Here is a 14,487-nt window from a genome sequence, read left to right on the forward strand (position 1 = left end):
TTGTTTTGTTTTTTTTTTAATCCTGGTTGTTAACCTACTATTGTATGTTATTTTGACCTCATGTTAAATTCATCCAATAAAACTTCAAATTAAAAAAAAAAAAAAACTTCTTGGATTTTTTCTTTTTAGCTTTATAAAACTTTTAAAGCACAATGCAGATAGCTGACTGATATGTCATAAGGCACAATGGGAAGACTGGAACAGAGCCTACACTTTGGTAGCAATACCAGAAAAGATGAGTATAACTGATTTTAACTCCCAACCTAAATTTTATACTTTTGACTTTAAGGACACAAAGTGTTCAACACAAGTTCATTAAAAATTCCACCAAAAAGCATAAAAACATATTCACCTAACAGCCAGGGACGCTTGCTCTGTTCCACTCCCCCCCCCCCTCCTCTTTCCTTTTTGGTCAATCCCCTGTTCTCTCCAGGATATTTGGATGCCAGACTATTTTCCTGGTGGTCCAAACCAAAATTGAACATCCATGCGAGACTGCACACATTAGGTACCTTTTGCTCTTTCCAGGACCTCAGGGAAAGGTTTGATGTCCCACCAGGGGAGAATTTCCATGTATTCATGTCTCCTAAATACCCTGGCTGATGCTTTCCCCCGCTATGCTTCCAGTTGGGCTTCTGATTTAAGGCAAAACATTTCAGTGGAAGACTGGTTGAAAATTTGGCATAACGTATCTAAGTGTTCCTCTAGTGTTACATCCCTAGAGGGAAACTATAAACTTCTAATTTCCAAAACGCTGTCTAGTTTTCATGCTGGATGTTTTCAAGGTTGTGTAGAAGATGGCACATATATGCATATTTGGTGGGATTATCCAATAGCTCAATGTTTCTGGCGACAAGTCTATAATGTCATAAATTGTATTTTTAATACCCCTTTTACAATGAACCCTGTGGATGCTCTCCTATGCCAAAAACCCCCAGTGTGCACAAGTTGGAGGATTTTTCTCATGTATAGTCACTCTGCTTTGACAGATTGTGTTTCGTGTTGATTTTTTTTTTTTTTTATTTGATTTTCATGATTGGTTCATTTTCCCTACACCCTATTCTAATCCTAATACCCTACAGTTCCTACCTTCCTTTATCTTACCCTTTGTAACTTTATTCCTTCGACTTTGATATATGATAAGTGTTACAGTATTGTTAATTACTTCCTCTTGTTTTTACTGCATTGCCAGTGGTCTGATGGAATGTCTTTTCCCCCACCTGTTTCCCTTTACCCCAAAAATGACAATAAAAATGTATTAAACTAAAAACATATTCACAGTAGGCTTTTATTGCTATATAGGGGGGGATAGAATTATCTCATATCAGAAATTACATTACAAACACACACACAGGCACACTTTTTGTCCTGCCCTTGTATTCAGTAAGGAAGCATACATACTGTAAGGCCCTAGTCCAGCAATAGTACACACCAAATCCCAGCCCCCCAAACGCTGCACTGTTCGCCTACAGCAAGCCCCTGCGCTCAGCCTCTGGAGGCTTGTTGCATTATCCCAGCACATGGCTGCCCCAAGGGCTTCTGTGCACAATTGATTGTGTGTAGGGAAGGACTGACAGAAGACCAGGAGCCCACAGATTACCAAGATTCCAAGGACAAATCCAGAATACAGAGCCAGGTCATTCACGGGTAATCAGTCCACCAGATAAGATGTAGAAGGGCAAGACAAAAGCAGAGTCGAGGTCACAGGCCAGTCCAGGCAGCATACACTCGCAGGGCAAGAAACAGGCAAGGTCAGCAACAGTAATTCCAGCTTAATGCTACAACAGGCACTGGGGACTTTGAGCAGAAAGGCTATAAATCCCTAGCAGCCAATGGCAGCGCAGCATTAAGTCAGGAACTAATCTGCCACTAAAATCCCCTTCAGATGTGCACAGCTATAGAGTTTATGCTTGGGATGCCCATTAAATACATCTCAGGCTGCATTGCTAAGAGGAAGCAGGGGCTGCTGCTATTTCTTTTTTCTCCTTGCTGCAGCAGATGACATTGCTTGACAGAATAAACCTGGTTTGATACTGCGATGGCGCACAGCACAGGATTGCCGGTCAGAAAAGCATCTCCTAACACACAAACACAACTCGGACAAAATATAGGGGAAATTTTGGCACAATATAGGTGTTCTGGAAATGTTGGACACACTAGAAGGAGTAGGCACTAGAAAGCCAGAACAAAGTATGGAAGAGGCATCAGTGGATAATTATGACAATTATGGTAGGTACTACATAGCTATGACAATTGGAAGCATAGCGTTTGGTTTCATATGGCTCATTATATATATTAATTACCAATACTGTAATAAACAAGTCCCAATACATTTTGTTGGAGCGGGTCCAATTCTTCAGAAATACAAACAAATACAAAATACAAACTGCTGGAACTATAATCCTAGACTCTATATCTGGAAGAACTTGCTTTCCGTATATAAGGTAACATATATTTACAGATGACAGGAATAGAGAATAAGTAGGAGAAATGTGGAGAAATAAAAACATGGGTGTTAAAATTACATACATCCCTAAATTTCGGCACAAGGTGATCAAGATGAAAAGAAACACTGCTTCAAATATTGAGGTTGTTGTAAGCAGGGTCCTCAGTAATGGGGAAAGCCATCTGAAACTAAATTGTGATCTTAAAGCTAGAAAATCAGATGTCAGAATGGGGCTTTAAAGCATGCATGGTGCTGTAAAGTGTGTGTGGTGGGGGGGGGGGGGGGTGACTGAGGAGAACCATCATTGCAGAACCCACACGCAGGGTTTAGGGTAAAAAGTTTTTCTCCTTGCTATCTTAGAAAGTTGGAAAGTATGCACCTGAAATAGGCCAGCTAACACTTTTTTTTTTATTAGGCACTTTTTTCCATTTAAAATGTCACATTGTGAGAAAGAGATAACAGCAATAAACCTCAACTACAAATTTAGAAAGATCAAATAATGCATTTTGAGATGTAATGATTCTTTTTCCAAGAATAGCAAAAAAATAATCCTCAAAAAGAAAACATTCAGTCTGTTTACATGGCTTAATTTCAGGCCAGCAAAGTTTCCTGACAATTACCGTTATCTGCTATTTCGATCCTATTTACCAGAAAGGTCTGTAACATAATCCTTGCATTTATGATTTCATGTCCTTTCAGACCTTTCTGTAACACTTGTAGAGTGTGTATCTCTGTAGGGGGATCTACAGTTCCAGTAAAGTCAATGGCAGGAACTGTTACTTAATCAGTCACAGCTTTCGTCTGTGAGAACTAAAATTATAAACAATTAGAGGAATAGAATGTTAGAAAAAAAATGCTTACAGATGTGGACTTTCTATATAGTAGCCATCTATAGGTCTGCTATCTATAAAGGTAGCTAGAAAAGAAACCAGCGATGTCATATAATACCAATACAATTATGGAAAACAAAGGTAAAATTTACTAGAAATGTTCACAATAAAACATTGTCTTAAAGATGGTACTTGCCATGTTGCATTTTGTAGAGGTCACTAAAAAATACGGTATTTTTAAAAGATCTTATGAAAGGCTACGTACACACATCAGATTACCGTATTTTTCGGACTATAAGACGCTCCGGCCTATAAGACGCACCCAATTTTAAAGGAGAAAAACCTAGAAAAAAAAGATTCTGAACAAAATACTAAAAAATCACTCTGTGTCAATGTATCGCCTTCTAATCACTCTGTGTCAATGTATCCCCTTCTAATCACTCTGACACAGAGTGATCAGAAGGGGATACATTGACACAGAGTGATTAGAAGGGGATACATTGACACAATGTATCCCCTTCTGATCACCCTGTGCCAAAAAATCATACTCACCCGATACCGCGATCTCGCGATGCTGTGGGCTTCTTCTTCTCCTCGCTCTCCTCCTGGCTGCAGCGCGTGTCTCCTCCTCCTCTGAGCGAGGAGAAGCCGACACGCATACCCCAGCGATCCCATAAGCAGGCTGATCCAGCCTGCTTACCGGATCGCGAGGGCACGTGTGCCGGCTTCTCCTCGCTCAGAGGAGGAGGAGACACGCACTGCAGCCGGGAGGAGAGCGAGGAGAAGAAGCACGCAGCATCGCGGGATCGCGGTATCGGATGAGTATGATTTTTTTTAATTATATTTAACATGTATTCGGTGTATAAGACGCACCCACTTTTCCCCCCCAGTTTTGGGGAAGAAAAAGTGCGTCTTATAGTCCGAAAAATACGGTATTCTTGTCAGATTATCATGTAATATGCGTACATAGCCTAATTCTACTACCAATGAACACTTGGCAGGGCCATTGGTTTCTCACTAATAAACCTCGATTGCAGATTATGTGACCACAGGAGTAATTGACTCTCCACCAGGGAATGTTTCAGTAACGCTGGGTTCACGGCTTTATAAATAGAACCCCATGTGTGTGTTATTACTTTCTCACGTGATTTCTAACTGCTTCATGTTTCTTATTTGCTACATTTAATAAAACAATAAACTGATGGTTGATCAGAGAGCATGAGCAAGAGTGGATTAGAGCGAAGATAAAGCCCTGTTGCTGGCGGAAAAAAAACATATGAGTTTGCACTCTGTCTATTAACCAGCTGTTGGACATGCACACTCTTTTTAGCCCCTGCAAGACAGGGCAGAAGTAAAATAAAGCCTCCACGATAAGGGGGTATGTTCTAATTTCTACCCCTGCCTAAAACTATCCAATCCTCCGCTTTGAATGATGTGTGCTCATGTGAGTCATGCCTAAATACCTAGAACAGTGGATGTGGGGGAGGACTTCGTGGAAAGCTCTGACACTACCTGAAAATATAAGAGATTGGCCTTCCAGAACAGTCTAAAGTTGGGCTAACAAATGGATTTCGAAGATTACTTCAGATATGGTGTCAGCACTTCATACTGCAGCAGTTTCAATTTTCACGCTCACCAGTCTTTTCAAATGAAGCAATAGTTTAAAATACATATATGTATAAGAATATGCATTTCTAGCTAGGCCGTGGAGTCAGAGTCGAGGGGTCAGAGACAATTTTGGGTACCTGGATTCGAAACCGATAAAAATGTGCTGACTCCGACTCCTGATAAATTTAAAAACATAATAAAAAAAATACAGCAAGTTCAAATGTTCTGTTTCACAAACAATAGTCATAATTAAGGACTCTCTGATGTAAGAATAAAGCCCAGTGTATGGTTGTATTTCTACTAGTGTGAAGTTCACCTGAGCTATTATACAACCTGACATTCACAATATTGTAATCTGGATTATGTACATTACAAAAAAAGTGTTTTCATTTTATTTCAGATATAATGTGTTTAACACGTTCATTTGAGTGTAAACAAGTGTAATGCTATAGGTGTAGCTGAGTGCTATGGCCTGATGTGTGTTCAGGTGTCCTGTCTGCACTCTCCATATATGCTCTCATCCAGGGCTGAAGTTTACTATCATTTTGCACACTACCTAGTACTAAGAAGTTAGTTAAGTGGCCCCCCTAGCCCTGGAGCCTCCCACTGAACTGTCTTCAGCAGCAGATCAGCAAACAAAGATAAAGGCAGCAGCGTCTGCTCAACTTCCTCTGTCTGCCAAAAGAGCTTAGAAGAACTTGGAGGAACAGCTTTTTGGATTCAACTGTAAGTGTTCATGTTTATTTTAAAACTGCATGGCTGCTTGTGTATACAATGAGGGAAGGCTGTGTGTATGTTTCTGGATAAAACTGCAGGGCTATGTGTATGTTTGTGTTTATGGTGCAGGAATGTATGAATGTTTGTGTATAGTGCATATTGTGTGTATGTTTCTGAGTAAAATGTAGGGCTCTGTGTTGTGTGTATCGTATATATATATATATATATATATATATATATATATATATATATATATATATATATATGTGTGTGTGTGTGTGTGTGTGTATGTTTTTCTGTATAAGACAAATTATGTCTAAGTTTAGTGCAGGGCTATAGCTTATTTGTGTGTATAGTGCCGTGTTGTATGCAGGACTATGTGTATGTTTGTATTTAAATCAAGGAACATGCTAGTTAGTACATATTTTTTTATTTATATTTTAGTGAAAGCCGCACCCCATTCACAATTGCCAAAAAGTCTGTCAAACACGATAAAGTCTGCTGTTTATGAGCACTTTACATTTTTAAGTGATGGAAAACATTACGTGTGCCAATGTATTCTTCAAGATGGTGAAAAACAATGGTATGCAAAAATTAGCAGTTTCAATGGGTCTAACAAAAATGCACCTACAAGAGCATCAAATTTGAAAAGAAACTTGCAGCGTTTTAATCCTAAAGTGTTAGAAGTTGCGAATGATTAAGATATCAATGAAAATATTCCATTTACTTCTGGGATAAAAAATGTTCAGAAATCTACAGAAACCTAAGTCAGATTTAAGAGCTTCTATGAAAGAGGATGCGGCAGAAGCAATTCTGTTTCCTGGAACAACACTACATTGAGTTAATTTTGGATTGCATTTAACAGCTATTCTACTCTACAACTATATTCCAAGTTTAATATATAAACTGTTTTAGGTTTCCAGCTTCTGTTTTTGTTCATGTAGTTTGGCTTTATTTTGTGTGAATGTGGTAAATTTTTTTGTCAAGTTTGGTTGCAAAAGTGTGAAGCCTGAATGCAAAAGTGTGAAGATAAAATGAGAAACCCTGTAAATAAAGATGAGTCAGAGAGTCGAGGGTACCAGAAACTGAGGAGCCGGAGTCAAAGGATTTATCTAGCGACTCCACAGCCCTGATTTCTAGTGTTTACTAAATAGTATGCAGCAGACTTAGGCTATGTACACATATTAGATTTTTGACGTTGGAAAGAATCTTTCACAATCCTTTCCAATGACAAAAAGACTAAAATATGCATGAACGAGCTGTACATACAGCGCCATCTGCACTATAGAGAGAATGAGCGAGTGGCAACCCACTGCCCTCTCTCCCCTTCACCTGCATTGCGGTCATTCGTCGTCAGGGACAGATCCATGAATGACGTGGGACGGCTACTGTACACATGTCAAATTCTCGTCTGAAACTAGTTTAGAGGTGACAATCAGTTGAGAATCATCTGAAGTGTGGATGAAGCCTTAAGCTACGTACACACTTCCAATTATTATCGTTGGAAAACGAACGACGAACGATTCTGCACGATATCTACGAACGATCGTATAGCACCGATCCTGCACATAGAGATAACGACACGATCGTTCGTAGATATTGTACACACAATACAAAGTAATCATTATAATATATATATATATATATATATATATATATATATATATATATATATATTGTAACAGCTGGCAAAAGAAATCACAGGGTTTGCCCAGATACAGGTTATACGCAGGATATTTTTCTGTTTGGTCAAACAGTTTTCCTTTTGACCTGAAGGTGGGGTTGAAGTACCAGGCTGAATGACAATGAGCTTCTTGGCCAGGTGGGGGAGCTAAAGAGGCCTGGGTATGATCAGGTGTAACTGTCTCCTCACCTGAATTTATCCTGGAAATTAGGCTGGGGATATAAACTCCCAGCGGCTTTTTCCTGTGGCTCTGTCTTGGCTGGTGACCTGGGAGGACTGTGAGTAAAGACACAGACTTCGTTGGAAAAGATGTATGGTTAGGGCCTTAGAGTCCTGCACAGCACTAGGTTGGGCTGGATTGTTAGTAAAGTTAACTAACAGTTAGTTAGTGGCCAGGCTTTTTTTTGCTGTTTGTTTTATTTCACCTGTTTTTGTGTGAAAATAGTATTAGTGAACAAAACCCTTGATGCACTTTTAACCTGCTGGCCCTGTTTCCTGTTTGAACCCCCCCTCGTTGCTACAGGCGATCTCTTAATTTATTATATACATGCTACTGTACAGTTATTTTACAGGTTTCACTATTTTTAGGCACCTTTAACATATTTTTGGGGGGTTTTTTTATTTAAAAAGTTATTACATTTAATAAATATTGGACATTTTTCGGTGAGTTATGCCTAAGTATTATAGGCCTACAATGTAAAATAAATTTCCATGCAAAACAATGTACTGCTTTTGGCATACAATTACTGACATAATTAGACTGCCAGGGAGGTTAATAATCTCAAATATCACCTCAAAATATAATTATCTTACCAACAATAAGTGGAAACTGAAAAATACAAAAATATGTAAATAAAAAGCTTATCTAAATAATTTCAAAAAATAATTATTCGAAGTAACATTGAAATTTTATTAAAATTAATAAGGTGACTCATAACCAAACCCTAAACTTGAAAGGTCTCATTAGACATTAGGTAAAAACATATATCATTCTCAATCCCAGTCAGAATAGCAAATCATTAATACTTTTATTTCAGGAGTGCACAGATGTGTGGATATTCCATAAAAGATACCCATATTGACCAAGTCCCAAGGAAACATTTACTCTGATCATCATCATCTGCTACCAATTATTCCATATGCCTAATTTTTTTTCCAGTTCTAACAGCCAATTCCAGAGTCTAAGGGAAATACACAAGTTCACCAAAACCTGGGTATAACCATCCTAGTAGCAGTAAAGAAGTGTAAAGAATTCTCTTCCCAATACATTTTTAGGGTTTATGGATATCAAAGTGACCTCAAGAGAGTTTGGCATATTAGCCTCAAAACACCTAATTAAAGCTTGTTACAGTACCTGTATAAAAGACACCTGTCCACAGAAGCAATCAATCAGATTCCAAACTACCATGGCCAAGACCAAAAAGCTGTCTTAGGATGTCAGGGACTATTTTGTAGACTTACACAAGGCTGGACAAGACTATCGCCAAGCAGCTTGGTGATAAGGTGACAACAGTTGGCGCGATAATTCGCAAGTAGAAGAAACACAGAATAACTGTCACTGTCAATCTCCCCCACTGTCTGGGGCTCCATGCAAGATCTCCCCTCGTGGAGTTGCAATGATTATGAGAACAGTGAAGAAGCAGCCCAGAACTACACGGGGGGGGGGGGTCTTGACAATGACCTTAGGACAGCTGGGATCATAGTCACCAAGAAAACAATTGGTAACACACTGCGCCATGAAGGCCTGAAATCTTGCAGAGGCCGCAATGTCCCCCTGCTCAATGTTCTCCTGCCCCGTCTGCAGTTAGACAATGAACATCTGAATGATCCAGAGGAGAACTGGGTGAAAGTGTTGTGGTCAGATGAGACCAAAATTGAGCTCTTTGGCATCAACTCAACCCACCGTGTTTGGAGGAGGAGGAATGCTGACTTTGACCCCAAGAACACCATCCCCACCATCAAACATGGAGGTAAATACATTATGCTTTGGGGGTGTTTTTCTGCTAAGGTGACAGTACACCTTCAACGCATCCAAAGGACAATGGACGAGGCCATGTAACGTCAAATCTTTGGTGAGCACCTCCTTCCCTCATCCAGGGCATTGAAAATTGGTTGTGGATGGGTTTTCCAGCATGACAATGACCCAAAACACACGGCCAAGGCAACAAAGCAGTGGCTTAAGAAGAAGCACATGAAGTTCCTGGAGTGGCCCAGCCAGTCTCCAGACTGGTTGATAGAGGATCAAATACTTATTTCACTCATTACATTGCACATCAAGCTCTGACTTTTGAGCACTGTTTTTTGAGGGCTCTTTTGTTGTTTGTCTGTCTCTCACAACCTACAATAAACCTACCATTACAATTATAGACTGGTCATTTCTTTGTCAGAGGGCACACGTACAAAATCAGCAGGGGATGAAATACTTCTTTCTCACTGTAATAGAAAATGTATGTGTCAGGACAAAAGCCTATTCCCTGTCCTTTAATGCTGGTTGTATATCCAAATCATCCAATGATTATTTGCTCCCAATACTGGATATATGGAAGAAAAGAGGTGTTACTTCTGTTCATAAGAACACAATAAACTTAAAAAGTACATGTGTTGTTCTTGCAAAAAAAAAAAAAAAAAAATATTCAAAGGGAGTATATGGTCTAGACAAGATCATTTTGTTTCTAAAAGATGCTACAAATGAGGTCATTTAAAGCTATGGAAGCCAACATTCTCAAACAATATCTGAAGAAGATGTAGGTATTGGAGGCTAAAGAACATTGCTTTCATATTGAAGAGTGGAAGTATGCCAAATCTGTTGTGAATTAAGAAACCAATCAATTAATCTAACCATCATGGCTGCTCGGTAATATTGTGCAAAATCCGGGAGACCCCCCCAAACTTTTGATTTAGTTTTAGCTAGATATTTATATGCTATACAACGACAGTGGGACTACCAAAAAAATGTTTCAAAAGTCCCAGAATTTTTCGAATAAAAGATGAGGTAAGATAAATAGGAACAGTCTAAACAATATATAAAAGCGTAGGTAAGATATCCATTTTCAAAACATTAAAACGTGGAAACCAAGAAAGGGGAAGATGGTTATATCCTTCTAATTCTTTCTTAAGTTTTTGAAAAAAAAAAAAAAAGAGACAAACATCTAAAGGAAAAAAGATCATGTAAAGAACAGGTCAAAGTAATACCCAGGTATTTAATAGCCATTGGGTGAGTTTAAAGGAAAATATTCTCTTGTGGTATAGATATAGAAGTACACCTTTTGATGTTTGGATAACAGGGATAATAAAATGGTTTTCAAGGCGTGGATGGAGATTTCTAGCCAAAACTTCTCCCCATTTTTTAATATGCTTTCCGATCATTTTGTTGCCAGATATGGTCATATAAAAGTAAGAAGATGTCTCTGGGCTAAAATTATTTCTATGAAAACATCAGGGGAAAAGGTACATATATGTACTTGCTCAAGATCATAATTTTTTTTAATGTGAACGGAATTTTTAAATTCCTATACTTCAACTGTGAACCATGTTGTAATATTACCCCACGTAATACTGCCTTTAAAGCTTGCCGTTTATATGGTAAGGGTGGAAATTGCACAGTGTAATGAATCATTAGGACACCAGGTACACTCTCGGGGAAGGCCATAAGGTAGCCAAAGAGAAAGTTACAGAAGCATGATCAGACCAAGGAAGGCAATCTATAGATGTTACTGGGAGTCGATTTAATGCGTGATGGTGTGCAAATATGTAATCAATCTGCTGTGACAGGGTGTCCCAAGGACTGGCTCGGATGGTGCTAGATGAGGTGTAAGTAGTGCCAAGGCTAAGGTGTTTTGTTTAATAAATGGACCAAATAATATGTGTATTAGTCTGTAAGACAGTTGGCTTTTGTGAAAATCCAGTTTTAAGGGTCCTGGAGCCAGCCAAGGAGGAGTTGGAAGGGTTCCTTGCCCACCATGTCCGGGTCTTCCACTGGAATTCGAGCGCACAGGCACAGGCTCTAATTAGAGTTGCGATAGCAGACTGCTGGGAGCTCAAAGGTTTCCCAAAACCTGAAAGGAGAAGAGCTCAGGAGAAAAAAACAGTACAAAAGTAAAAAAAAATCAGTTTTTGGGGTATGCAAAAGGACTTGTATTTGTTTAGACTGTATGATTAGCCAGAGACAGAACTAACCAGGAGGTAGTTATATGCCCAGCTGGGCCAGCATTTTTGTTGTTTTTTTGTTTTTCACATTGTGTTAACTTGCCTCTGTGATGCAATAAAGCACCCTGACAGGACCCTGAACTGTTTAATAAAACTGAGCTTGTGCTGCCTCATTTAAAACTGGCATGAGCAAACCCCCACAACAAGCTCACACACGTATAAGAATGGTGAACATAACAAAAAAATGTGTAATCCTTATCTATGCGGTGCAAAGTGCTCCAAGTGTCAACAAAGTGCATATCAAAAAAGATATTTTATAAATGAGTTCAATTTGGTAAAAGGAATAGATGATCTGCTCACTCAAGGATCAAGTGAAAAATTAAAATCACCACCTATTATAAGTGTTTCTTGTAACATAGTGAAATAGTGTATAGCAGTTTGTGTATGGCATTAATTAGGAAAATAACAAGAAACCACTGCAAAAAAAAAATCTTATCCCATTGTCTTCACAAACACAAGTCTCCCTTAAGGATCCACCTTTGAGTCTAACAAAATGAGGTAAGGATTTGTGAAAAGCTATTGATACGCCTTTAAATTTGGCTTCTAGGTTTGTACTCTGGAGCCGTGTTGTATACTGAAGGAATCTGACGTGTTTGAAAGCGTGTTTCTTGTAACAGAAGAATATGTATCCTAGCTTTGTCCATTCCATACAAAAATGTGACTGACTTATTAGGGCTATTGGGTCCTTTAGTATTGAAAGTACAGATTTTTAAAACAAAATCTGTTTGCCTGGGTTGGGACATAATGTTTCAAGAAAGGAAAGAAAGAAAAAATTAATTTTAATGGGTTTCTGAATCCTAAAAATCTGTCTCAAAAGAACATGATTTCCTTGAGTATGGGCAGAAGCCTAGGCATAGAGCTGACCTAATCCAGCCCAGGATTTTACTAATTTTCACCATATAACATATACAGACATACCATTTTAGAAGCAATATACATTCTTATAAAAGAAAATCTCTGTTATGTTGTAAAACCAAGTCCAATCAATTCCTTACAAAGAAAAAAAAAAAAAAAAGGGTAAAGCCCAAACATCAACTGGCTTACTGCAACTTATGCATGTGATTTCATTCCAAACCATATATGTTCCATAGACAGAAAACAAATGAATTTCTAGTTTTCTTGATCCCTTTCTCCATATTCTCCATATACCTATACGGTCGAATTCGTATGTGCACACACATTTACATTCCAGTACACGATACATTTCTGAAATCTACACTAGAAATTAATTTATCAAACATAAAATATACAAAAAAACCTTACATTTTCATATATGTGCACAGTTTGTCTTCCACAAATTCTAATATTATTTCTTTAATTTTGAATCATCTCTTCATGACGAGATAGAGATTCTTTTTGAAAGATAATTTGAGCAGATAAATCTGTATATGTTGCTTGTAAAGCTTGAACAGTTGTGTATATTTGTTGAATAGATTGTTGTAATATAGCAAACTCCTTTTTACACCTTTGTCGCTAAACAATAGAAACTGTGGTCAAACTCTTTTTAAATGTTTTAAATGAGATTTTAAATGTATGTTCCAATCCCAGTCTGTCTCTAGTCTTCCAGAAGCTGTAGAATGAGAAGAGCCTCCTGAGATCCGAGATTGCTTGTTCAGCTTTGACTGTGAAACCACACGTGCAGGGGAGGAAGTAGCGACTCCCATATCTGCTCCTTCTGCTTTCTCTACGAGTTGGAGCCGCAGTTATGTTGTTTGCATCAGGGCTGTTTGTTCTTCCATCGGTAAATAACCAGCGTTCCTTCTAGCAGAGGTGCCTGCTGTCCCCAAATGATGCTTTGTGTTATCCCTCTTCTTAGGACCCATTGGGGGAAAGGGTGGGTAGGGTCTGGATACAGAGTGCTCTACATTGAAGGACCCGGGGTGCCATCAGAGCTCCCCTCACCCCTCCCCTCCGTAACATGTTTCTTTACAGGAACATTTTTTTAACTACTATTAGCAAATTTCCCCCAAATTCCCGAATGGGCTGTGCTCCACAATTTTCTCAAGGCTGCAGGTATCCCTGTTGCTTGTGCACCTTTCTCTGCCACATTTTCCTTTCATTGAACTTTTCCATAATGTGCTTGGATACAGCACTCTGTGAACAGGCAGCTTCTTAAGCAATGACCTTTTGTGACGTACCCTCCTTAATATATGAGTTTCATTTTTTGAACTGAATTGAATTAAATTATATTCTAATTTATTTAGATGCAACTCTATATGCAGAAAAGCAAACGGAATAGAGAAGTTCATTTTTAGTAAATTGATCTATTGTGTTGAGGTTTATGCACATGTGTGATTCTAATTTGTGATAAAGTAAAAAAGACATATTGTGTGGGTACAAGGACTATGTGAGGTTTGCACGATATACCAGAAGGCTTAGAATCAAAATAACAATTATTCTTTAAGATATTCTCAAAGTTGAGCACAATCCAGCACGGACTGTTGTACCCTTAAATCAGAACTATCATAACATTTAAAAATGCAACCAGGCAGAATGATCTTGTAGAAGGGGCACACAATGTTTTTAGAAAAATGTACCTGTCTCTGTTCCCTTCTCAGATGCGGACATCTTCTTCAGCTCCCATTCTGGTTACCATCTTTGGTCGTCTTCATTTTTGGGGCTGATTCATCTGCATCATCCTGGCCTGACTCAGCCCGGCGGGGATATTCCGGCATATCCCAATATCCCACCATCATTAGCTGAGCTACACATAAACAGTCCAGAGTTTTTTAAAAGAAGATATCAGCCAAGAAGGCGAGTATGTCCCTTCTGAAAATAATTCCTGTCTGTCACAGGTTTGCAATGTGGAATTATCGTTCCACTGTAAGCATTGCAGTCCAATCTATTGCTAAGTGGATAGAATAAATAGTTTCCTTTGAAGAAAGCTACACAAAAAGCATGTAAAAGCATATAGAAACTATCAATAACACATGATCACACAACATTTTATTCATATAATACTTGTTACATAAGGCTATTGAATGGTACCTTTGAAG

General features: G+C 38.6%; 1 protein-coding gene across 4 annotated transcripts in view; it reads right to left on the reverse strand.

Annotated features, from left to right (window-relative positions):
• The window catches only part of JADE2 (jade family PHD finger 2), a 256,030-nt gene that overhangs the window by 224,012 nt on the left and 17,531 nt on the right, over positions 1-14,487 (reverse strand). The window lies entirely within an intron of this gene.

This window comes from Pyxicephalus adspersus, chromosome 2 (genome assembly GCF_032062135.1).
Source record: "Pyxicephalus adspersus chromosome 2, UCB_Pads_2.0, whole genome shotgun sequence".
Classification (NCBI taxonomy): Eukaryota; Metazoa; Chordata; class Amphibia; order Anura; family Pyxicephalidae; genus Pyxicephalus; species Pyxicephalus adspersus.